Here is a 26,348-nt window from a genome sequence, read left to right on the forward strand (position 1 = left end):
GTATCTGTGAAGTGCAATAAAGTGAAACACAAGAAAACAAGGTATGTCTGGATAGTATGGTTTAAGCAATTTTTGTTGTCTGTCATGGAATGATGATGATAGATTTTACTTAATTGTTGAAAATCTCGTGTTAAATAATTGGCTTGGTTAGGACTGTGGACAGTGGCTGGGAGAGTTTTCCTCTGCTTGAAATTAACTTATTTTTATTGAATCTGTGACCTTGGCTGTGTTAGTTGAATACCCCATGAGAAAGTACTTTGATTAGACAGGCAAGTTCAGGAAAAAGTGACTCTAAAGGCCCAACAGTATTAATGTTGGCTCTCCCTCACAGGCAGTATAACTCTTAACAAGTCAATTGCTTTACAGCAACCAGAGTGTGAGATCATTCATAAATTATACAAATTCTCACAGTGGCAAAGTGAAATTTACCTGTAGGGAAAAATACAAATGTAAAAACAGTTTCCTGTAGTCTAATTCTGTTTGTAGCAAGATAGAATGATTGACCTCATCTTCTACCACTATTATACAACCCCACACCAACACACACACACACACACACACACACACACATACACACACACACATGCAACACTTTGACTAAATACCCAAAGTGATTTCAAGCAACTCACAGAGTATAGACTCAGTAAGCAGTAATTAAGAGCAATGAATTTATTTCCTTTATTTCTTCCTTTTAGTACATTCTAGACTCTGTTTTTAACCTTTCAATATCACTCACTTAATTAAGAAAAACGACCCCACATTTCTTTTACGTAATACACCACTCCTTAGCAAATATAAGGGGATCTTGGCATACAAGGCTATTGTTTTCCTTTTCACTGATCTTCCTCTCTAGAACCAAGGAACATGAAACGCAATTACTTTATCCACTGAGAAAGGAAAGTTTAAATCAGTGCCTTTATGTATAGGGCTACATGAGGCTTTTAGATCACTAGATGAAACTAAATGCCTGACTTAAAAAATAACTGAGTTTACAGATACTACCAGAATTTTACTAGCATTTCTGTTTATCTGTGGTTTGAAAAAAAAAATAATGCCAGGGCTTCTGGTAAAATACAGATGACCCTTCGTAGACCTGAGTCAATGTCAAATATCTTATTTTCTCTGGAGCTTCTTGTGTGGTCAACTGTAATTGCTATTCATAGACCCACAGGGCAGGCTTCCAGGTCCAAAATGTACACATTCTACAGTTTGACCCTTCAAGGTGCTGTAAAAACATAAAATACATTTCTTTGGAGAAAACTCTCTGCTACAGCAGGGTCCCTTGAACTGTCCAATTTGATCTGTGATTCCTGCTGAGATATGCATTACATCATGGTCTATTTTCAGCTTGTTACATTAATCAAAACCTATGCCATTTATTAAACAGCTTCCTGCAGCTCAGGCATTTGAAATGCAGAGTGCCAGCACGCGGCTGCCAAGCACCGTGAAGGAAAGAGGTGGGCTGGATTTAAGTAATGTACAAATTGAATTTCAAGTGACTGAGCAGCCTCTTTATCTCTTGGTGACACAACCAGGGACTGTAGCAGCGTTCTTAAGGAAATGAAACCCAGAGCCATGGTTCAATCATGGGGTGGTTACCAAGCCTCTGCCCAGCAGTCTTTCCGGAACTGCTGATGAATGTGACCTTTGCAAAAATGCACAAAGCCTTGATTTCTGCACGGTTAACCTTTACAAGCTGGAACCCCTCTGTGAAACCTACCCACAGCAAAGGGAAGCTTCAGAATCAAAACAGACACATACACATTTCATGAAAGAGCGACTACAGACACGCACATGCTCACGCGTATTCTCAGAGGATGAAGACATTGAACCATTTTCAATGATTCTCTCAACTGTGTGTTTCCAAGCATTTACATTCCTCTTCCTTATGAGCAGGAAAGTACCAGAACTCGATGCAGTGTCAACTCTGTACTTAAATGCATTCGCTCCATTTCAGAACTGCCTTGACCGGAATTGGTGGTGGGAATGGAAATTATATGTGTTCAGGTTTGAGAAGAGTCACGGAGACCCTTCGTTCACCATTAAATAATGATCGTGTGCACATGTTGAGGAGAAGGGGGTGGGTATTCAATGGACAGCCTCGATTTCCACTGTTGGCCTGCCTAGGAAAACCATTGTGCTGTGACAGCATCTCACCACGTTGTTTTTTCCAAACGTATTGGATATTCACTGTGAGGAGCAGGTAGGATGAGCATTATGAGAGTGACTATGTCAATATTCTTAACTGGTTACAGTAGTGAATCAAACTTCCTTTCTATGGCTTCTCCCTGATTTTAATAGAATTTTGTTTTTAAACAAATCTAATTTTTCTCATTATTAATAAGTTGATTCAGATGACATTAACCATTAAGGAAAAGTAAGTTACACTAACTTATCTAATCCTCTTGTAATGTCTAGTTCTAGTGGTAATTTTTTTTTTTTTTTTGCGGTATGCGGGCCTCTCACTGTTGTGGCCTCTCCCGTTGAGGGGCATAGGCTCCGGACGCGCAGGCTCCGCGGCATGTGGGATCTTCCCGGACCGGGGCACGAACCCGTGTCCCCTGCATCGGCAGGCAGACTCAACCACTGTGCCACCAGGGAAGCCTGGTAATATTTTTTATATCATACTTTTCTCTCAACTAAGTTCTTTACTACCTGATCATGTGATTTGCCTAGCAAGCCTATGAAGTAATTAGAATAGGGTAAGCTATTATTATTGATGAGAAAACTAAAGTCCAAAGAGGATAAAGAGCATGTCAAAGGTCAGCATGGCAAATGACTAGTAATCCTGGAACGTTAACCTCTCTTTCCTGTGATTTCTATGAACCATGAGGGCTATGGCAATAAGGATATGGGGAAACCAGTGACTTCAAAAGACACCTTGATTCATCTTTACAGGGTCTCGATCTGCAGCTTCCTGTCCACTGTATTCACTTCAGAATCCTTGTCAAAGTGCAGGAAACCCCTGATCCTCAAACACCCAGCTTAGAAATGACCCAGCCGTGCAAACACCCGCTTTCTGGCTGTCTTTTTACTGTCAACTGATCAACCGTGGGGAAACAGTGGGGAGGGTGTAGGGCAAACTTCTAGAGACATCAAGTGAAAAAAAAAAAGTGGGAGGGAGGATACACTGTAAAAGAATAAAGAAAGAGGAGGTGATCCCCAAAGTCATTCATTCATTCACTCACCCACCATGGGTTAGGCAGGAAAAACGCAAGTTAGCGAAATTCATGAACCCTTTTTAGTCCTTGTGCATTGCACTAAGTATTGAGAACATAGACCCAAGATGTGTCTACAAGTAACTCTAAGCAAAGAATGAGTGAGAAGAATGGTATTTGAAAAGTACAAAGCAAATTAGAACACAGAAGTTGGGAGGTTTATTTCTGTCTGAGGTAACCAGGGAAGGCTTTGTGTCCAATGATGGGGCTGTGACGGATAAGCTGGACTCAGTAAAATCCCAGTTCTCAGAAGTCACGCTAACGTGTTATTACTCCCTTGAGTCCAATTTTCAGCCCAAAAGGTTTTGTGGGGATTCTAGTTACTTTCATAAAATGTAAAATACATAAAGCAATGGACGTTGTATAAGGCAAAGTCATACCAATATCTGTTAGGACCCTCTGTGTACCAGGTGTATATTATCACTCATCTTTACAACTGTTTCCCAAGGTAGATATTCTAACATCATTTTACAGATGGAGAAACTGAGGCTCAGAAAGGCTAAGTCTCTTGCCATCACCAGTAAGTGGGAAAGGAATGCAGTTATTTTCGAGCAAAGTGTCAAACACACAAATGGTCTTATAGTCCTAACGTGTGCAGATAACCTAGCCCTGCTGGTTACTTGGCTGGCTACAGTGTGCTGAATCTTCCACAAAAATATTTTGAGATGGTGAGCTACCGTCAGTGTACTTGACCCCTTTAAAGCTTTCACGTATAACGCAAACTTTTCCAAAATACGTGTTCTTTTCTGTAAGACAATGTCCCTTTGATTTTGGCTAAGTATGGTTTCCCTCCTTCCCTGTTCAATACGGGGGCAACTGCCTCAAAGACATGATTTAGCTGCAGTTAAAAATAAGGAGGGAAAGGGTATAAGTAAATGTGAAGGCTGATCCTACTTGAACGAGAGGTGATTGTCCCAGGGAAAAGTAGGCGATTCTTTTTTTATTTTATGCTGTCAACTCTGGCCTATGTCTTTAGAGGCACCTAAGGCCTTAGTGTATTAACTGTTCAGACTTTTGATTTCAAAAGATTACTTCTTCCTAAAGGCTGACCCAGGGCTTGGCTGTGCTGCTTTAAATTCGGGTCTCTAAGAACTGAGCAACTTTCTTTGAGCCTTCAAAGTAAAGCCAAATGCTCCATCCTCAGAGGGAAAGTGACTTTAATTAATTCTGGACGACCTTTAGGTTGAAAAGCAAAACACTGCCCCGAGGCTTTTTAGAAAGGTTAGGTTGTACCTTTTCCCTCTTACTGTGATGAGTTTTGAGAAACACATGTGTGTTTCTCACACAAGTCTCTGCTTCCTGCATTCTTGTAGATGAGCATGTTCTTTAATAAGGGAAAAACAAAATAAAACAAACAAGCCCAAAAGCCCTGTTTGTAGCCAATTAACTTCTCAATTCTAGCTAGAATTAAACCACAGTATAAAATCTTCCGTAACAATAAAATATGACTAAAGACCTCATCAATTCTCATTTAGCAAATGCTTCGTACTGGACCATCTTTTTCTAATACTTAGGAATTCCATTATTTCTTATTTCAGTGAACATGTTAGGAAAAAAAATTAAGTGAAATGGGATTAGGTTTGCCATTTGTCATTTACTCGGAGCAGAATTCTGGTCTGACATGTGGGCAACTCATACCCAGAGCTTAATGCTTTTAGTAATTATAAGGATCATGTAGAGTATGTTGATTGGTGGGGGGAAAAATTCTTTATTAACTGCTCAGAAATAGTTAATTCTTCATTAGTCAGAGCACTGCACTAGAGGCTGCAGCCTGTGAACCATGGATTAGAGTTTATGATAGTAATAACCTCCCTGAAAAAACATTTGTTACTATACTTAATGACCAGATTTTAGTGCATTAACCTTCCTTGGGAGGTCAACTAACAAAATGGATGTTAACTGCTGGTAACAACCAATTCCTCTGAAATTAATATTTAGATGCCTTTGGTGTCAAAAAACCTTCCTTCCATATCAGGGCATTAAAAACACTTCTAAATTATTAATAGCAGGCAGGATTCAATGCCTCAAAGATTTCCATGCCAATGCTCTTTATCCTCGGCCTCTTCCTATTTTCTCAAACAGTTCTCTTCTGCAGGAACAAGGAAGGCATTCAGGGAAATTAGGTCTCAGAAATGCATGTGGGTCAACAATGCACTGCAGTTTGGAAAAGGTCACTCTTTAAGTTCAACAGAAATAAACATAACAGGAGCGTGAAAGGCGATGCTGAGAGCACTGGGAACCCGACGGGGACAAACGCCCCACCAGGCCTGGGCTCCGGAGCCACGGCCCTCTCACCACCTGTCAGGAACTCCCTGCCGACACATTTTTGCATCCCTTCTGTGACTGACCTCCTGGCTCATCTCTTCAGCCCCTCCCCCTGCCCTCAAATTGGAAACAAACCACACTTATGTCAAAACAACTCCTGAACTATTTCCTTCCCAAGCAACCCCAGAATATAAAACATGTTCTGAAAAGCTGCACCATTCCCTGGAGAAATTTTATGATTTGGTTACTGCAGCGTGTGCTGCTCCTTGGCCGGGGTAGCCTTGAGTCCTTGCCAAACAATGAAGCATTGCTATTATTAGCCTTCCTATTCAATGGCCACAAAACAGTCCCTGTTGCTATTTTCAGACTGTGTTCTTCTGGTGCAATAGGGCCGACGTTGCACCAGGAGGGCAGAGTAGCTGTCTATTACCAAAACCTGCACAGTGGCATGAATGTGAAAATGTTTTCATGGGGGTATTTTTAGGCAGAGGTGAAATACAGATAGAGAGCCAAAGCCCAGCCTGCTGAAAGCTCTGCTAGTTTCAACAGAGACATACCTACTGGCGTTGGGAGAGCGCCCCTGGGACCTCAGTGATGAAGCTGCTGTGTTTAATAATTTCCTCAAATCCCATGAAGGCAGTGACAGTCCTGACTCAGTCATTTACATCAGCCCAGGTACAGGCACAAAGTGATAAACCAATATCATACAGAGCTGCGACGGGGATGATAAGGGTGACCATGCAAAATGCACGTACATTATAAAAGGGCCTTTCCCTCATGGCCTGGTCAGTTACAAACCCAGCAGCAGTGTTTCCAGAGCTGTAATTGATATAACATTGTATCAGTGTCAGGTGTACAACTTAATCATTCAATATATATTTGTGAAATGATTACCACAGTAAGTCTAGTTAACATCCATCTCCGAACAGGGTTACAATTTGTTTTCCCTTGTGATGAGAACTTTTAAGATTTATTCTCTTAGCATCCCACTTCACCCATTTTACTCACCCCCAACCCTGCCTCTGACAACCACTAATCTGTTCTCTGTATCTATGAGTTCTTTTTTTTTTTTTAAAGATGCCACATATAAGTGTGATCATACAGTATTTGTCTTTCTCCGCCTGATTTATTTCACTTAGCATAATTCTCTCAAGGTCCATCCATGTTTTCACAAATGGCACTATTTTATTCTTTTTTATGGCTGAATTACATATATATATATCCATATATATATATATACACCTATATATATACACATACATATGTCTGTCTGTCTGTCTATCATCCATCTCACATTTCCTTTATCCATTCACCCATCAGTGGATACTTAGGCTGTTTTCCATGTCTTGCCTATTGTAAATAATGCTGTAGTTAACATGGGGATGCATATATCTTTCCAAGTTAGTGTTTTCATTTATCTTTGGCTAAATACCCAGAAGTGGAATTGCTGGATCATATGGTAGTTTTATTTTTAGTTTTTTGAGGCACCTCCATACTGTTTTCCAGAGTGTTTGAAACAATTTTCACTCCCAGTAACAGTGTACGAGGGTTCCCTTTCCTCCACATACTTGCCAACGTTTGTTATTTCTTGCCTTTTTGATAATAGCCATTCAAACAGGTATGAGGGGATATCTCATTGTGGTTTTGATTTGCATTTCCTTGATGATTAGTGAAGCTGAGCATCTTTTCATGTACCTGTTGGCCATCTGTGTATTTCCTTTGGAAAAACATCTCTTCAGATCCTCTGCCTACATTTTAACTGGGTTAGATTTGTTCTTGTTGAGTTGTATGAGTTCTTTATATAATTTGGATATTAGCCTCTTATTCAATATGATTTGCAAATATTTTCTCCCATTCCATAGGTTGAGTTTTCATTTTGTTGATGGCTTCCTGGACTGTACAGAAGCTTTTCAGTTTTGATGTCTTCCCACTTGTTTGTTTTTGCTTTTGTTGACTTTGCTTTTGGAGTCAGATCCAAAAAATCATCCCCAAGACTGATGTCAAGGAGCTTACCACCCATGTTTTCTTCTAGGAGTTTATGGTTTCAGGTCTTATGTTCAAGTGTTAAATGCACTTTGAGTTAGTTATTGTGCATGGTATAAAATAGTGGTCCAGTTTCATGCTTTTGTATGTGGCTGTCCAGTTTTCCCAACACAATTTATTGAAGAGACTGTCCTTTCCTCATTATATATTCTTGGCTCTTTTGTTATAGATTAATTGACTGTATAAACATAGGTTTATTTCTGGGTTCTCTGTTCTGTTCCATTGATCGAGGTATCTGTTTTTGTGCCAAAACAATACTGTTTTGATTACTATAGCTTTGTAATATAACTCGAAATCAGTGAATGTGATGCTTCCAGCCATCTTTCTTTCTTTCTGTTTGCTTGTTTGTTTTTTTATACTGCAGGTTCTTATTAGTCATTAATTTTATACACATCAGTGTATACATGTCAATCCCAATCGCCCAATTCAGCACACCACCATCCCCACCCCACCGCGGTTTCCCCCCCTTGGTGTCCATACATTTGTTCTCTACATCTGTGTCTCAACTTCTGCCCTGAAAACTGGTTCATCTGTACCATTTTTCTAGGTTCCACATACATGCGTTAACATATGATATTTGTTTTTCTCTTTCTGACTTACTTCACTCTGTATGACAGTCTCTAGATCCATCCACGTCTCAATGAATGACTCAATTTCATTCCTTTTTATGGCTGAGTAATATTCCGTTGTATATATGTACCACAACTTCTTTATCCATTTGTCTGTTGATGGGCATTTAGGTTGCTTCCATGACCTGGCTATTGTAAATAGTCCAGCGATCTTTCTTAAGATTGCTTTGGCTATATGGGGTCATTTGTGGTTCCATACACACTTTAGGATTGTCTGTTCTATTTCTGTGAAGAATGCCACTGAAATTTTGATAGGGATGGCACTGAATCTGTGGATTGCTTTGCATAGCATGGATGGGTCATTCTTGTTTCTTTCTGATGGATACTTTTGTACTATTGGAAATTTAGTACAGACAGGGGTCCATTAAAATTTTGGGCCTGTTTTCATTTGAAAACACGATTTGCTATCTGACCACTCAGCTAGGACAAGTAAATCAAGCAATTTAAATTTAATAGCTAGATTCTTCATTACTTTGGGAATAATTTCTAATCGAAAGGCTGCAATGCCATTGCATATATATTATTCCTCCTTTCAATTGTTGCTGCTTTTCACTTTTTTAATATTGTCTTAGGAAAGAAGTATTTGCAAACAGTAAATAAGCAATTCTTTCTTTTAAACCATGACAGATTTTGCAGATTCAGTTGCTAAAATTTCAGATGATGGTCTCTCTCTCTTAAGGTTTGGTGTTTTACTTTTTCATTTAAAAATACAAATTAAACAATTAAACTTTTTATAAATTCAGTGAAAAAGACAGGATGTTATCTTGGTTTTTAAAATATTTTTTTGCTAGACGTTTGTTCTTAACAGAGGCATTTAGAAAAAGATCTCTTTCCAAATATAAAACTGAAATATGAACTGTTGACATTCTCCCCTGCCACCCTTTTTCCCACGGAAATATCAGTTATATTCTGCTGGTAGCCAGCTTTCAGACATAGTGTTCTGAACTGGTAGGAATGATGAAAATACAGTTATTGTCTTGCTCTGCTTTATCTCTAAACTGATAAGGTTTCTGAAAGCTATTTAATTGTCCTGTGAATCATTAACTTCATTATGTTTACAGAGAATATGTTATCTCCCCTGATTCTTGGGAACTGTGGATCCTTCATCAGTGACCTGGAATGGTTGCTATGTGCAATGCAGCTAATGTACCTGTGCAATTTATTAGTGCCAGGTAGAGTTTTAAATCAGCATGTTGATTGTGGTGTTGTTCACTTAATGAACTTCCATGCACTGCTTCCTGAAAACCCTTTTATGGTTTCTGTTGGCTCCATATGGCATTCTGATGAGCTTACACTTCTCCTTAAGTGCTTCTATATCAGAAAACAAGAGCAAAGCTAAAACAAAGTGAGTCATCTGGTTTTGTCTTTGCTTTCACTGCATGAGATAATGTGGAGGTGTTAATTACAAGACTTCACTGAGTCTTGACTAATAACAGTGTGCAAACAAATGCATGTCAGGCTCAGCCACAGAAATGCTTCTACTAATAAGGTAAAACTAGCAATTAGAGCTGACAATGAAGTAATACTTTCCGCTGAATATTCATTAATGAAGTTCTTGTTTGGGAGAAGGGAGGCTTCTGATTGTCCAGATGGATACCTAGAATAGGAACCCTGGTCATTCCTTTTAAATGAATTAACCACCATTTGGTGAGCCAGCACACTGGATTAATTCCCTTTTGTACTAAGGCACTGACCCTTTGCTTCAAAGGCAGAGCCCTGATGACCACTGAGATCCCTCAATCCGTGACCTTGGCATAATAGGGACAAATTGAATTCCCAGAAGGAGAAAAATGATAGTGACCACAGAACATCACAAACAGCGGGCTGGAGACACAGCATGTTTTATTTAAATTCTTTGCTACAGCTCCTAGGGTTTCAGGGAGAAAAAGTGTGATTAGCTTACCTAACCCAGTCATGTCACTTCATCTGATGTTTTCCTTTTTTTCCCTTTTCCCTTTCCCTTTCCTTCCCTCCTCTTGTCTCTCTCATTTAGAGAGCAGTTCTGACATACTTCTTTAAGCACACAAGGTCCACTGTTTTCATGTCAAAAAAGACACCTCCCAGGAAAGAGAGCTTTGGGCACTGACGGCTCTTTCATACTCTGCACCGTTATTTCTTTTTCATTTTTTAGTTACTTTTTATCAGAGTACAGTTGATTTACAATGTTGTGTTAGTTTCAGGTATACAGCAAAGTGAATCAGTTACACATATACCTATACCTGTTTTTTTTTTTTTTTAGATTCTTTTCCCATATAGGCCATTAAAGAGTACTGAGTAGAGTTCCCTGTGCTATACAATAGGTCCTTATTAGTTATCAGTTTTATATATAGTAGTGTGTATATGTCAATCCCAATCTTCCAATTGATTCCTCCCCCCTGCACCGTTATTTCTGATGCCAGATCACGAGCTATACTACCCAAGTGATATATGCCTTTTTGGCATTTCTTAGTAAAGATGCCCAAATGAGAGACTCTACTGATGAAAGCATTTCCTTTAGGGGACCCTTTAAAAGCTCTCTATATATTTACAGAAATACAAAGGGGGATGTATATTTTTTGGATTGGGAGAATACAAAATCTTCCATTGCAATAAACCGTCAACGTATCAAATTTTTAGAATGGATCATGACCTGGGTAAAATAAAACAACCTTCTGTTTTGACTTTCTTGACAGCCCAAATCCTAATTTGGTGGAAGTGACTCTGCCCTGATTTAGAAAGCCACAGTCCCAGCCTTCTTTGCAGTTAGAGGTGGTCACATAACATACATCTGGCCAATGGTATATAAGAGGAAGTTACTCAAAGCTACTTAAAATAGGACAGTAGCTGCTGAGAGTCACAGATTTTGTTCTGTGTGTTCTCCTGTAGTAGCCGGAACCAACTAGCCAGTCTGCACTAGACCATGAGAAAAAAGTGAAGAGAATCATATATTCAGAGCAATAACGGTGCTCTGTACTTCTCCTGATGTAAGGCATTCCTCCTTCCTCCTCCACATTATGCTAGTAATTTTCAGTTCTCTGATTTGCACAGCCAAATGTAACTCCTAATTGAAATAGACTATGGTATCAGAACCATTGGGGGGTGTGGGCAGGAAAGGATGCTTCAAGTAATAGAATCTAAAATGTTTAATTTGCTTAATGGAAGAGGTGGGATAATGAGGGCACTATTGCAGGGGGTAAAGCTGGATGACCCATATTAAACAGGGCAAAACATTTTTTCAGACTCTAGGAACGCTGTCTACTGACTCCTAAGTAATACAGAATGTTGGCATGTGTTGGACCCTTCTTGCTGCTTTTAGCAAAGCCCTAAGGGACTGATGAACTAATTCAGTACACACACAGTCTACAAACAGATGCGGAAGCAAAGACAGCGCTGCTAAGAGACGTGCTTTTCTCAAGACTTACAATCTAAGTTGTTTGAGAATCTCAAAAGCTGGAGCCTTTTGATAGCTAGGATCAATGTTTGATGGCTGGAAATGAAACTCAAAATATAATGGAAAAGAAAAACAGAAGCTTAGTTCTCTCTCCTGTAATAGTCTGAGCGTAAGCCAGAAAGCCGTGAAGTGCATCACTCCAAGGTGCATTTCTACCTTACTGCTTCTGCATCTCTTTGTCACAGATATCCAAGATGACTCGCAACCACTTGGGCATTTCAGCAGGCAGGAGGGGAAAGAGGGAAAGAGAGGGTACCCTCTTCCCTTTAAAGGCATACTCTGGAAGTTGCACACATTATTTCTGCACATAACTTATTTGACAGAATTTAGTTACATGTCCACTCCCAAGCACGAGGTCTTTAATCTGGGCCACATGTGCTCAGCTAAAAGCCATGGGTTCCATGACTATGGAACTGGGGGAAGAACTGACACTGCCTCCCTTGTAGAGTTGAATATCCAGCTTCTCCTCTACCTCAAGTGGAAACCATTCTAAGCTGAAGACCCTACTCTGTTTTCCTCCTCTGATCTCCTTCTGAAAATCCAGCTTTGAAAAGCCGCCTACACCAATCTTAAATTGTTCCTGCTCCACGTTAAAAAAAAAAAAAAGCAATGTAGGGCTTCCCTGGTGGTGCAGTGGTTGAGAGTCCGCCTGCCGATGCAGGGGACACGGGTTTGTGCCCCAGTCCGGGAAGATCCCACATGCCGCGGAGCAGCTGGGCCCGTGAGCCACGGCCGCTGATTCTGCACGTCCGGAGCCTGTGCTCCACAACGGGAGAGGCCACAACAGGGAGAGGCCCGCGTACCGCAAAAAAAAAAAAAAAGCAATGTAGCTTTAATAAGATAGCAATACTTTGTATTTATATTTCACTCTTCCATTGGGCCAAAGGGTTATAGTGTTGGAATGCTCTTTGGCAATTCCAATCAGGAAAAACAAAATCTAAAAAATCTTTTGAAGATATCTACGATAGTGGAAACGTCTCAAGATTTAGTTCTAATTAGCCTCTGAAATAATGTTCCTGGCAACTCTATTGCATTATCTGAGTTCAGATCAGGCATGCTGGGACATTTTCTTCTGTTTTGAATGAGGTCCATTGCTAATTCTCTAATCAATGAATGAACACTCCATTTGTCAAATGGCATAATTGCCATTCAATGAATATAATTCATAGCTAATTGGTAAATAGGAATAATTTGCTGTGACTTGACTAGGTTGTATTCCTTGACTTATGGGACCATCTAATTAAATAGTGGAAAAATCTTTTTTAAACCTATATTTTGGAGAAAAACTTGGCAATATGTTTTTGAAATCACACATGGGATGGATTAATTGATTCAAACATTATGTGAACAAGTATGCTGCTACAAGGATGTTCATTGAAGCATTATCTACAATACCAAAAAATTTCAAACAACTTACCTATCCATCTACAGGGGATTAGTTAAATAAAATATAGTATATCTATGCTAAAAAACAAAAAAGTTATGCAACCCTTAAGATAAGGAGATAGGTCCATGGGGAAAGATATTCAAGATACAATATTAAGATTTAAAAAATTATAAAACAGTATGTATAGTTCAAGTTCATTTGTGTAACACGGAACAAATCAGGAAACATACACATATAATTGTATATGCATGAAGGTTTCTGGAAGCATATACAAGCAGCAATTAATAATGTTTACAACTAAATAGTGGACTGGTTGTCCTGGTATGAGGAATGAAAGACTCTTACCTTTTACATTATAAACCTTCTGTATTTGTTGAAATTTTTACCTTAAATGTGCATTCGTTTTAAATTTTAAACAATTATTAAAACCTCTAAAAATAATTTTGTTCCAGTGTATATTGTCTTTAAACATTTCATAGAGTATACAGCGTAAGGAATTATTGAACGAGTGTCTAAATTGAATTCTGCTTCCCTTTGTTTTATATTGATTAAGAGCCTGCTTCCAGACAATTTACTGTATTTGTTTAGATAACATAAAATCTGATACTGATTTGTTTCATTTGTACTCTTGCCCCAGAAGCAAAGCCACTGTAAAGGCACACCATAAGATCTTTCAGTAATGTATTTTTAAAAAATTTTTAAATTTAATTTAATTTTACTTTTTTTGCGGTACGCGGGCCTCTCACTGTTGTGGCCTCTCCCGTTGCGGAGCACAGGCTCCGGACATGCAGGCTCAGCGGCCATGGCTCACGGGCCCAGCCGCTCCGCGGCATGTGGGATCTTCCCGGACTGGGGCACGAACCCGTGTCCCCTGCATCAGCAGGCGGACTTTCAACCACTGCGCCACCAGGGAAGCCCTCAGTAATGTATTTAATACGTTGCAAATTATTTTCTTTTTTTCTAAATTTTACTTTCACAAGGGTTTCAAAATTAGTGAAGTTTGTCTTATTTAGCAGTTTTGGAATTCACTGGAGAAAAATGAGAAATGTTCTTCGTCTCAAACTAAGCTTAATCCCTTTCCTTATAACTACGAAGCCCTGGCCAGAACCTGTCAAGGAAGAAATCGTCAGTAATTTCCTACCTTATCTGCAAGGTGAAAAACAGATGAAAGGAGCTGATGCTCACTTTGACAGCTCACAAATTTATTTTAAAAATTTCCCCATTTATCAAAATGAAAAGTGCTCAATCAACTGGACCTCAAATTTCAAACAAGTATGTGGTAAGTACAATTTCTGCTCATTTTAAGAAAGAGTACATTCCTCTTAAGGGGAACACAAGGCTGAAGTCTGCAGGAGCATGAATTTGAATTTGATTGCTGTATGAAATTGTATGAAATCAATAAGAAGGCCCGACTTCTCTAGCCTCAGGGGGTCATAGGTCACAGCAGAGAAATGTTTAATTCGTAGGAGCTCACGTAACAACCACACTTATCATTATGGTAAAAAAAAAAACAATGATTGAGGCTATGTCCTATAAGCTACTGTGTCCTAGGCCCTCTGCCTGCAAAGGGAGAAGACAAACTGTCATCTGAGACTTTATCACCTAGTTGGAGGAGACCAGATTTTGCTATGGAAATTCTTCATAACGAAAAAGTTTTATGTTGCTATACCACAGTATTCATTTCTGAACTTCAGAAATTGAGAGCTTAGCTATGTTATAGAAAGACTCCTCCACATGAATGTGATAAATGCTTTTTAAATCTAATTTGCAAACAGAGAAGGGTAAGAATGGCTGAACAATAATAGAACTTATCACGATAGGCACCTACTCTGAGTTCCACCCTTCACAGACATTCTCTCTAAACTTCACATGGATCCTGCAAAAATGGATACTATTAGTTTCATTTTGCAGAGGAAGAAACTGAGGTTATGCACCAGTTAGCGACTGAGTCAGGAATCAAACCCCAAGCACAGGTTCTTTGAACCTCTGAGCTCTAATGCTTTGTACTCCTAATGAAGGGAAGTGGAGATGGGGAGGGGGTAGGGAAAACCTTTACATTCTTTTTTTCCTCCTGAAACCCTTTAAAAAGACAGACAGGACAAAAGAAGAATGCGTGTTCTATATGCACGATTCTTTGCCGCCCTCTGACGAAGTACCTCAAAAGCTAAGCTTCTATCAATCCTGGAGAGATAGGATCGGTGGAGCATTAGTGATGGAATGAATGGTTGAAAAGAACGGCGGTGACCAAAGAAGTTTTTATGCAAAGAAAATCCCAAATCTGGAGCAAAGCCCTCCTGTTCATTTTATCTCACAAAAGGCAGGTAGCGCTGCCTGTTAAGGTAATGCATTACTACGCTATTTGGAAAAACTACAGTTCTAATTAGACGAGCAAATAAATGTTCATTTCAATTTATTAATATAGCTGTAGGCCTTGTTACACTTTATCTCTTGGTTCTGAGACCAATCCATCTCGAGCTGGGAATCATTGTGGGGAAGTAACGGGTTTTAATAATGGATACAGGCAGTGAATTATTCAGGCAGATGGGAGCAAGCCTTGATGCCTTCACTCACTTCTTTAATTAACTGTGAGATGCTGACGAGTCTGGGCTGTCTGGAGGCTTTCTAAGTTCATCTCCATCAGAACTGTGAATTTTTCTTGAGCCATGGAAATGTTGTGTTCTGGCTCACCCATATCTGAGAAAAAGGAACGCCCGTTCTCCTGTCACCATTTTGTCTTACGGTCTGAATTTCTTTGTCTGCTTCAATCTTATTTTCACGCAACTTTTTAGCAATGAACATTTTTCTTGATAAAACCCACACCTTCGTCTGACTGCACCTCTGGATACGACTTTAGCTAAAGAAAATCCAAAATATTTCAATCCTGATTGAAGTCTGGGAACTAACCCATAAACAAAACAAAATCCGGTTCTGGTCACTGAAGCCCATTTGCTTGGCTTAAAGCCACTTGTTTTAATGGCTCAGAAAGAAAAGAACTGCTAGAAAAGAATTTTTACAGTCTTCATTTGACAGAGCATCAAACAAACAAAGCTAAAACTCTTATGAGATGCAGATTGCATAATTTGCATGGAACAGGGTATATTAGTTATGGAGCTTTGCAATGTGCCCTAGTGGTTCCTGTAAATAAAAGTTCTAAATGATGGAACATGGCCTTGTCCAGTGAATTTTCTCCTTTGCTTAACACAGATTTTCTGAGTGGGAAATATAGCTTATAAACTTTGCCCCAGTGTAAATCAATGGATTTGCTCTGAACATGTTAATAACATGTTAGATAACCGATTGCCCTTATTTGGGCAATCTACTTTGCCATTACCTATTACTATGAAAATTTTGTTTCAAAAGTGCACATAAGCTGCTATACAACCATTAATGCTGTGACAAGAGAGTTCCTCTTTCAGTTTTGTCACAGCAGAGAGAAAGTAAGGATCTGGGGGAGGTCTGAGCTCACCACTTCTTGGTAGAAATTGAATCACGATTTCTATAAATCAAAAGTCATGTTAAAAGCGCTGTGAAGTAAACAATGATGTATACGAATTAGCAGCATGACTGTAGTCAATACAAATCAAAGTGGCTTTATGAACATATTGATGTTTTCGGCTCTTCTAAGGTTGAATACATTTAAGTGTTTATCCCCCAGGGCATTGTTGGTTTAAATTAATCTATTTACTCTGAGACCAGACCACAGTTGCAGCTGGAGACACAAACTATCCACACTGACCCAAAGGTGGTTCTGACCCAAACCCAGTGACCCCATCTGTGTCCAGATGCTCATGGTAAACTGAAATTAAATGAACGACACTCAGGACAAAGACACTGTATAAAACAGTGGCTACATTTGTGTTCGGTTTCCTTATATATTGATTTCAGTTTGGAGTCTCTTGGAATGCAACACAAAATTTTTTTCTAAGGATTTGGCCCAATAGCACGCGTCTGGATGTGAATCCTGTATCAGGATTTAACTTAAACTATGCTCTTAAGAGACTGATTCTGTATCTTCAAGTTGCATCAATACATCCTGTTACGGGATATTGACTAACTCAGTAGGTACCATAGACATATCTTGCTTGTCTGAAAGGAAAGTTTATTTTTATATCCAAATGCCATGTTTTAAAAATCAGATAATGCAGGCATCCTGTTAGGATTTACTAGATTAGCTGAAGAACACAAAACATCAGATTGTAATTAGATGACTACAGAGAAAAAACATAGGATGCATATTTCCACAAAATATCTGGCATCCTTCAGCATATTCAAAGTAAAGATAAGTCATCTATTTTGGCCTCTCTGTGGTTTAGAAAAGGATTCTTTGCACAATGGCTACACATTGGAATTCATCTAGCTTTTCTGAGAATATTACAGCATCTCACTATGCCTCCAAAAGGACCAGCCTCAAAATTATCAAGGGCACTTACATAGAGACCAGCAGTTAGAAAGAACACAGAAATGAAACATAGACTGATAAGTGGGTGGAAGTCATTCATCTTTTAAAGCCCATTAAAAAAAAGAGAATTTTAAATTAAAATGTCTACAATAGGTTCAACACCTCTCTCTCAGCCCCTCCCCTCCCTTTGTCACGGAACAGCATTCAAGTGTGGGAATGTTTCTCTTAAACATGTGTAAATCACACATTTAGTCATGCTCCAGGCAGGAGCCCCTACCAAGGGGTCCAAGGGGAGGGAGGCAAAGGATATTAAATACTAGTCCAGCAGTGTGTTAATGAAACATTTACACAAGCATTTTGTGTGGTTATAATAAAAAGGGGGACCTCTTTCACGGCACCCTTTCATTACTTAGCACAATCTTTAAGAGGATTAATGTTGGGGGAGGTAGGGGTAAGAATGTGCTTATCAGTTGAGTCTCAGGATCAGTAATGCCGAGTTCTTAATAGATTGCCTCTGGATTTCGGATTACTGCCGTGCAAATTCTTCCAGGCTTTCAATAGAATAGAGAGCAGTTTGTTTTCTCCCCTCCGATGCGGAGAGCTATTGACTTCGTGATGAAATGACCTGGTTTATTTATTTATTTATTTACCTCAGTTTATTCATATTCCTCCTTCCTCTCCTCTGTCACTCCAAACAGACAGACTTATTTATTTATTTAGGCTCCTGGTGGCTGATGCATCAATATACGCATTCACGCCACTGTTACTCTGATTAAGAAGCAGCTAAGGAAGCAAGTTTAATAGCAACCAACTGACTTTTATGACGTTCATATCAAGAAAAGGAAGTTACTGAGAAGACAGATCTACATTTTAGAAGTTGTTCGTTCTCTGCATCTCATTTTCTGAAAGGTTTCCAAACAGCTCAGTTAAACTACATATTTTGGAGGACACTGAAGCTTGTAAGTGGCCCTTTTATTTTTCTGGGGAGTTAGAGGCAGCTTTTGTTGGCAGTCTCCTGAAAGAGTACAGCACTGATGGATCATGCTGCCTGAGGTCCCGTGGCTTCTCACTATTTTTAGCACAAGAAAGATGTTAGTTGAAACAGTGTACAATGGACTAATCAGCCATAATAGAACTCACACTGTTTTTTACTTCACATTGCACTTATTATGTGCCTTGAATGTAAACAGCTCTTTGCTCTGACAAAGATGGCAGCTTGCCATGGTGGGATTCAGTCTTCTCTAAAGCTCAGTAAACATTGAATAGAAACAAGCCTGAGGACTCTGAAAAAGCAATTGTTTGAATGTATGTCACTTGCAGCCTTAGACAAAATTATTTTTGTTCCTTCCATCCTTTACTCTCCACCTCCTTCCTCAAATTAGCAAGCATTCACATACACCAGTTATCTGTGTATGAAAAATTATTTCGATCATTTCTCCACCCACATTTAAAGAATCAGAAAATCACATTTTACATAAAAGGCTTGAATGATGACACCCTGTACAATTTACACTCATTGTGAAACATGTGCAACTTAATGTAATAATATAAAGCTTGATCACGTAAGTAAATTGAAGTCTCTTTAAAGTATGATAAGAGAGATTCCGATTCTATTTAAAATTATACCCAACACCAAAAGGAAGGTTATTTTTTTGTACCATCTGTATCTGCCATTAGCAGATTCAATAGTTTGCTCTCAAAACAGATTTAGAGCAATTTACTATAAAGTAAATTGTTGTTGGCCAGCCTTCCTACATTGTTATCATCCCATGATTTTCCAGCCATGTTGGCTTATTTAAAAGTATTTTGAATTATGATCACAGTAATACATGCCTATGACATAAACAATCAAATAGCAGAAGAGGGTTTATAAAGAAAACTATCCCTTTCCCACACAGCCCTTTCCATGCTCAGGCCCATTTCCAGCAACAATTTTTAACCTTTTTGGTTTTTTAGCTCTTCTGGGAATTACCTTCTAAACTCTAAATAAATAATAGGCTTATAATGGTTATTCTTGACTCATTCAACGAATGAGTCAACAAATATTCATTGTGTGGTAGGAATGTAAATTGGTGCAGCCACTGTGGTAAACAGTATGGAGGTTTCTCAAAAAACTGAAACTAGAACCATCATATGACCCAGCAATTCCACTCCTGGGTATATGTCCGAAAAAAGCAAAAACACTCATTTGAAGAGATATTTGCACCCCATGTTAGTAGCTGCATTAGTTACAATTGCCAAGATATGGAAGCAGCCTAAGTGTCCATGAATAAATGAATGGATAAAGAAGATGTAGTACATATATACAATGGAATGCTACTCAGTCATAAAAACGAATGAAATTTTGCCATTTGCAGCAACATGGATGGACCTGGAGAGCATCAATCTAAGTGAAATAAGTCAGATAGAGAAAGACAAATACTGTATGATATCACTTATATGTGGAATCTAAAAAATACAACAAACTAGTGAATGTAACAAAAAAGAAGCAGACTCACAGATATAGAGAACAAACTGGTGGTGACCAGTGGGGAGAAGGAAAGGGGGAGGGGCAATATATGAGTAGGGGATTAAGAGGTACAAATTACTATGTATAAAATAAGTCAAATACAAGGATATATTGTACAACATGGTGAATATAGCCAATATTTTATAATAACTATAAATGGAGTATAACCTTTAAAAACTGTGAATCACTACATTGCCCACCTGTAACTTATATAAAATTGTACAGTAACTATACTTTAATTAAAAAAACCCAAGTATTCATTGTGTGCCCACTATCTGTCAAGCTCTCTTCTAAGACTGAGATACAAGAGTAAACAAAACAGACAAAAGTTCCTGTTCTCATGGAGCTTATATTCTACTAGGGTGGCGATGAGGAGAGTTAAGTAACAAACAACATCCATGAACAATTTCTATAGTATATTCAAAAGTTAAAACTGCTACTGAATAAAAGAAATGGGAAAGGTAGGCAAAGGGAGCACTGAGGAGGAGAGGTGGTTTGCAGTTTAAAATAAGGTGGTCATTCCATCTAGAGGGGTGGGATAGGGAGGGTGGGAGGGAGGTGCGAGAGGGAGGGGATATATGTATACATATAGCTGATTCACTTTGTAATACAGCGGAAACTAACACAACATTGTAAAGCAATTATACTCCAATAAAGATGTTAAAAAATAAATAAATAAATAAAATAAAATAAGGTGGTCAGTGATGACCTAACTGAGAATGTGATATTTGAGCAAAGACATGATGGAGGCAATTCAGTAATCCACGAGAATATCTCAAAGGAGAGTGAACGGCAAGTGCAAAGGCCCTGAGGCAGGAACATGCCCCCGCAAATGATACAAATTAACTTATTTACAAAACAGAAATAAAGTCACGGATGTAGAAAACAAACTTATGGTTACCAAGGTGGAAAGGGTGGGGGAGAGGGATAAATTAAGAGCTTGAGATTAACACACACATACTGTTATATATAAAATAGATAACCAACAAGGACCTACTTTACAGCACAGAGAACTCTACTCAATACTCTGTAATGACCTACATGGGAAAAGAATCTGAAAAAGAGTGGATATATGTATATGTATAACTGATTCACTTTGCTGTACACCTGAAACTAACACATTATAAATCAACTACAGTAAGTCCCCTACATACGAATGAGTTTCATTCTGAGAGCACGTTTATAAGCCCAGTTCATTCCTAAGTCCAACAAAGTTACCATAGGTACCCAACTAATACAATCGGCTATATATACTGTACTGTAATAGGTTTATAATACTTTTTACACAAATAATACCAAAACAAACACAAAATATAAACAGTTTTAATCTTACAGTACAGTACCTTGAAAAGTACAGTAGTACAGTACAACAGCTGGCATACAGGGGCTGAACAGGCAAGAAGAGTTACTGATTGGATGAGGGATGATGGAGAGAAGGTGGGAGATGGTAGAGCTAAAGGACAGTCAGCAACAGGAGACAGAGGGTAAGGTGCAATTTCACTCACACCTGACGGTGATGGAACTTTGCATGTTCACATCTTTGAAAGTTCGCAACTTGAAGGTTCATATGTAGGGGGCTTACTTACTGTATACGCCAATAAAAATTATTAAAAAAAAAAAGAAATAAACAGCAAGGAGACCAGCTTGGCTGAAGTGGAGTGAACAAAGAAGACCGTGAGATGGGGTCTGTGAAGGAAAGCGATTGGGAGGTCAATCATGTAAGGACCCCACTGAATTTTACCCAGCAAGAGATGGAAGTTACAGGAAGAATTTGAGTGGAGAATTGATTAAATAGTATCTAAGTTTTTGCTCTATTGAGGAAAGGATGTACGCAGACAAGAATGGAAGCAGGAAATTGTTTTGGAATGTCTACGGTGATCCAAATAAAAAGAGAAAACTCAGAATGGGCTAATGGCAGGGGAAGGGGTAAAGTGGTCAGATTCTGGGTGTACATTGAAGCGTACATGATTTTCTGACAAATTGGATTTTATAGAATGTAAGAGAAAGACTTTGCCTGAGCTACTATAAGGAAGGGGTGGCCCTTAACGGAGATAAGAGAGACTGAGGTAGAGTGGGTTTTGGGAGGAAGATGTGGTTATGGACACGTTCAGTGTGAGATGCCTTTTAGACTTTGAAGTGATGATAACAAATAGACAAGCAGAAATAAGAAGCTGGAGTTCTGGGGTGAGATCTATAGTATACATTTGCATTTTTGGTCACCAGCATATATATAGTATTTAAGGTCATATGACTGGATGAACTCACTAAGGGAATGAGACTGAAAAGCAAAGTCCCAAGACTGAGCCCTGGAACACTCCTGCAATAAAAGGTTAGATAATGAGGAGAAACCTGAAAAGAAAATGGAAAGAAGTGAGGTGGAAAGAAGTGAGGTAGGAAGAAAACCAGGAGAATACTGGAAGAAAGGAAAGTAGAAAAGTAGACTCATAAATACATAACAGGCTCACATGATTCACAGTAATATACCCATGTTAGAGAAAGAATTATGAAGAGAATGGAGATCTTGCAACCAAATAAAAGGTAGCACTAAACATATTATATGAATAGTTTTTATTCAATGATAAATAATCATATGAATAATGTTTCATTAAACATTAGAAGCATTCCCTTTAGAGCAGGGTTCCCCAACCCCCAGGCCACAGACCAGTACAGGTTCCTGTTAGGAACCAGGACACAGCAGGAGATGAGTGGCGGGTGAGCGAGCGAAGCTTCATCTGTATTTACAGCCGCTCCCCATTGTTCGCATTACCGCCTCAGCTCCTCCTCCTGTCAGATCAGCGGCGGCATTAGATTCTCATAGGAGCGCGAACCCTACTGTGAACTGCACACGCAAGGGATCTAGGTTGTGTGCTCCTTAAGAGAATCTAATGCCTGATGATCTGAGATGGAGCTGAGGCAGTGATGCTAGTGCTGGGGAGCGGCTGAAAATACAGATTACCATTAGCAGAGAGGTTTGACTGCACAGAGACCATAATAAATCAATTGCTTGCACACTCATATCAAAACCTTATCAGTGTGTGGCAAGTGAAAACAAGCTCACACTGATTCTGCATTATGGTGAGTTGTATAATTATTTCATTATATATTGCAATGTAATACTAATAAAGTTCACAATAAATGTAATGAGCATGAATCATCCCAAAACCATCCCCTCCCCACCCCGTCCATGGGAAAAATTGTCTTCCACGAAATCAGTCCCTGGTGCCACAAAGGCTGGGGACTGCTGCTTTAGAGTTCAGAATCACTATTCTAAAACTGTCTGGAATAAAAGAAAATATATGTAAGATAACATTGCTATGTACTAGTAATAATCACTTTTAAGTATTATGAAACTCAACATCAGCAGAGACTATATATACCAAAGAGTAGCTTTAACAAAGAATGTGAAAGATGCGAATGGATAATATCACAATACTGTTTTGAGAGGTATAAAACTTAAAAAGATTGGGCTTCCCTGGTGGCGCAGTGGTTGAGAGTCCGCCTGCCGATGCAGGGGACCCGGGTTCGTGCCCCGGTTCGGGAGGATCCCACATGCTGCAGAGCGGCTGGGCCCATGAGCCATGGCTGCTGAGCCTGCGCGTCCGGAGCCTGTGCTCCGCAAAGGGAGAGGCCACAACAGTGAGAGGCCCGCGTACGGCAAAAAAAAAAAAAAAAAACTTAAAAAGATTTAATAGAGATACACGTTTATTTGATTATGAACTGTAAGACTGGATATTGGAAAAATGTCAATTTCCCCTAAATGTGTGGGTTTATTATAATTCAAAACAGAATTTTGATGGGCAAATTTTGGGTACAATAATGATCAAAAGAGCACTATTTGTAATAGCCATCAAACTATAAACAATTCAAATGTCCATAAATAAGTAAACAAATAGTATGTTCATTTAATGGAATAATATATAGCAATGAGAATGAATGAACTCTAACTATAGACAATGATGGCGATGAATCTCAGTAATATAATACTGAGCAAAATAAGGCAGACACTAAAGAGTATGTACTTTATGATTCCCTTTATATAAAGTTCTGAAACAGATAAAAGTAATGTAAGATTCCCAGAAGTTTTGGAAGGGAATCTTTAGCCCTGTGATGTTTCATTTCTTGATTTTTTGGCTGCTGGTTACATATTGTGTCCATTTTGTAAAAATTCGTTGAAATTACATTTGTAATTTGTGTACTTTTTATATGAGTATTTGACTTTGATAAAACTTTAAAAATACCAATAGTTTTAAAAAATTGGACATACTGATTTAACCATTTGCTTGTAATTGCAGACAATAAAAAAGTAGCTTCTAGTTTGTTCAGAAAGGAAAGTAATAATGAAAAACTGTATAAAATGTATAAAAAATCAGAAATGAGTGGAATATTCTGGCAACAGCTAAGGATCAATGGACAGAATACAACATTTGGTTGAGAGGAAAAATAATTCAGTAGGGGAAAGGCATGATCAATAAATGATGTTGCATTTTCAAACCTCCCTATGCAACTGGGTACAACCATGTGATCAGATTTTAGCTAATGGGATATAAGTGAAATTGAAAAATACCACTTCCAAGTCTTGCTGCTCAAAGGATTGGGCTTCTGGTCCTTCTCTCCTGTCCTTCTAATTTAGAGAAGGTCAGATTTAAACAAATGCCTGAGACGCAGCTGTTTAAATGGGAGCCGCTGGTCAAGAATAGCAGAATCACCTTCCTAGGCTTGGCCTGTTAACTGTACAAGAAGTAAACTTCTAGCTTGTTAAGCAAATAAGCAAACAAACAAATAAAGCTGCAAGTGCTGGCTGTTCCTTTAGGAATATATCAGTTACCTATTGCTGTATAACCAATTACACTTAAATGTAATAGCTGAAATCTACAAACATATATCATAATTTCTTTGAATAAGGAATCTGGGGAGCAACTTAACTGGGTACATTTCACTCAATCAAGATCCCTCATGAGGTTTCAGTTGAGCTGTCAGTTGGAGCTGCAGTTATGATCCAGACTCAGCTGGGCCTGAAGGACCTGCTTCCAAGCTCAGTCACTTGGTGGCTGGCAGGCTTCACCTCGTCACAGGCTGTTGGCTAGACAGTCTGAGCTCCTCTTGTTCTATTGGTTTGAGGGCCTGAGCTCCTCGCCACCTCGCGTGGTTCTCCCATAGGGCTGCTTGCAATAGGCTGCTTCCTCCCCGTCAGTGTAATAAGTGAGCCAAGAGAAAGGGCGAGAGAGAGCTCAAGACAGGACCTGCAGTTATTTATAATCTAATATTGAGCTACTGAGTCCAGCCCACACTCAAGGGGAGGGGGTGACACAAAGGCATAAAAGACAAGAGGCAGAGATATTCAGTGCCACCTACCACAGGAAGAAAAATCAGGTTAGATCCTCACTTAACACCACACCAAAATAATCTGCAGATGAATACAAAATTGAAATATAAGAAGTCAAGTCCTTCTTAAAAATAGAACCAAGTCTATGTGAATGTTTCTCTAGTATCAGGATGGGAAGAACAGCTAAGCTTAAAAGCATGGTAGCTCCTGTCACAGGCTGGGTTTTCTAGGGAGCAGACACTGAAATGGGTTAGAAGGTGAAAGCCTTACTGGTAGGCAACAGTGTGAAAGGTAGAGAGGAGGAAGCAGGATCGGGCAGGGAATGTGGATCTGAAAGAAGTCGGTTAGCCCCAAGGGGAGCTCCGGAGCCAAGATTTCCCATCAGATCAGTCCCAGTCTGGGTAGACCAGCTAGGCCCTTGAACAAGTTTCTTGTTCTATATATGGTTAGGGCTGCCTTGAGAACAAGAGCAATCGTGGCATGAAAGCTGAGGAAGATCAAGAAGGAACTTATAGCTGGAGGTGGTCCACCAGCTGTACCATTTAACTGGGCAACAAGTCCATTTTTGAAGATCTGAGCTGAGCGTCTAGGTCTCTGCCACAGTCTACCCCTTGCGGCATTTAGACACAGTGCTTCAAACACTTGTGCAGAGCAGCTCCTTAGGGCTGGAATGGGCTTCTTTTCCTGAGGAGGAACTGCCCTCAGGCTCCTGCTCCAGGCCAGAAATACCCATTAGAGGGATCATGCACTGGGCAGAAATGGCCAAGCTTCAGTGCCTCTTTACTGGCTGAAGATGATCCTGAAAATAGTGGGCCCTCAGCTCAAAAGCGGAGGCAAAACCTAAAAGGCTAAGAGCTAGCGGCTGAAGCGAAGCACACGCCTGGTCACGTGGCAGGGAGTCCTTTCTAGGAGGGCCGTCTGAGCAACACACAGTCACAAAAGAATATACCAAAACAATTTTTTTTTACTTCACAAAAACATAATCCTCAACATGCAAATATATAAAACATAACAGGAAAAAACCCATGACATGTTAATATCATAATTTCATAAAAGGCGAATGCCCTATCAGAACATCAGTCTTTAGTAAAGTCCATAGCGGATGTACTGTATATGATGAATTTAACATATTGTTAAACACTTAA

The 26,348-nt window shown here is 39.2% G+C and overlaps 1 protein-coding gene across 1 annotated transcript in view; it reads right to left on the minus strand.

Annotated features, from left to right (window-relative positions):
* ZNF608 (zinc finger protein 608) overlaps positions 1 to 26,348 on the minus strand; it is a 1,156,357-nt gene that overhangs the window by 229,085 nt on the left and 900,924 nt on the right. The gene's annotated exons all lie outside the window — the stretch shown is intronic.

The sequence above is a fragment of the Stenella coeruleoalba genome, assembly GCF_951394435.1.
Source record: "Stenella coeruleoalba genome assembly, chromosome: 3".
Classification (NCBI taxonomy): Eukaryota; Metazoa; Chordata; class Mammalia; order Artiodactyla; family Delphinidae; genus Stenella; species Stenella coeruleoalba.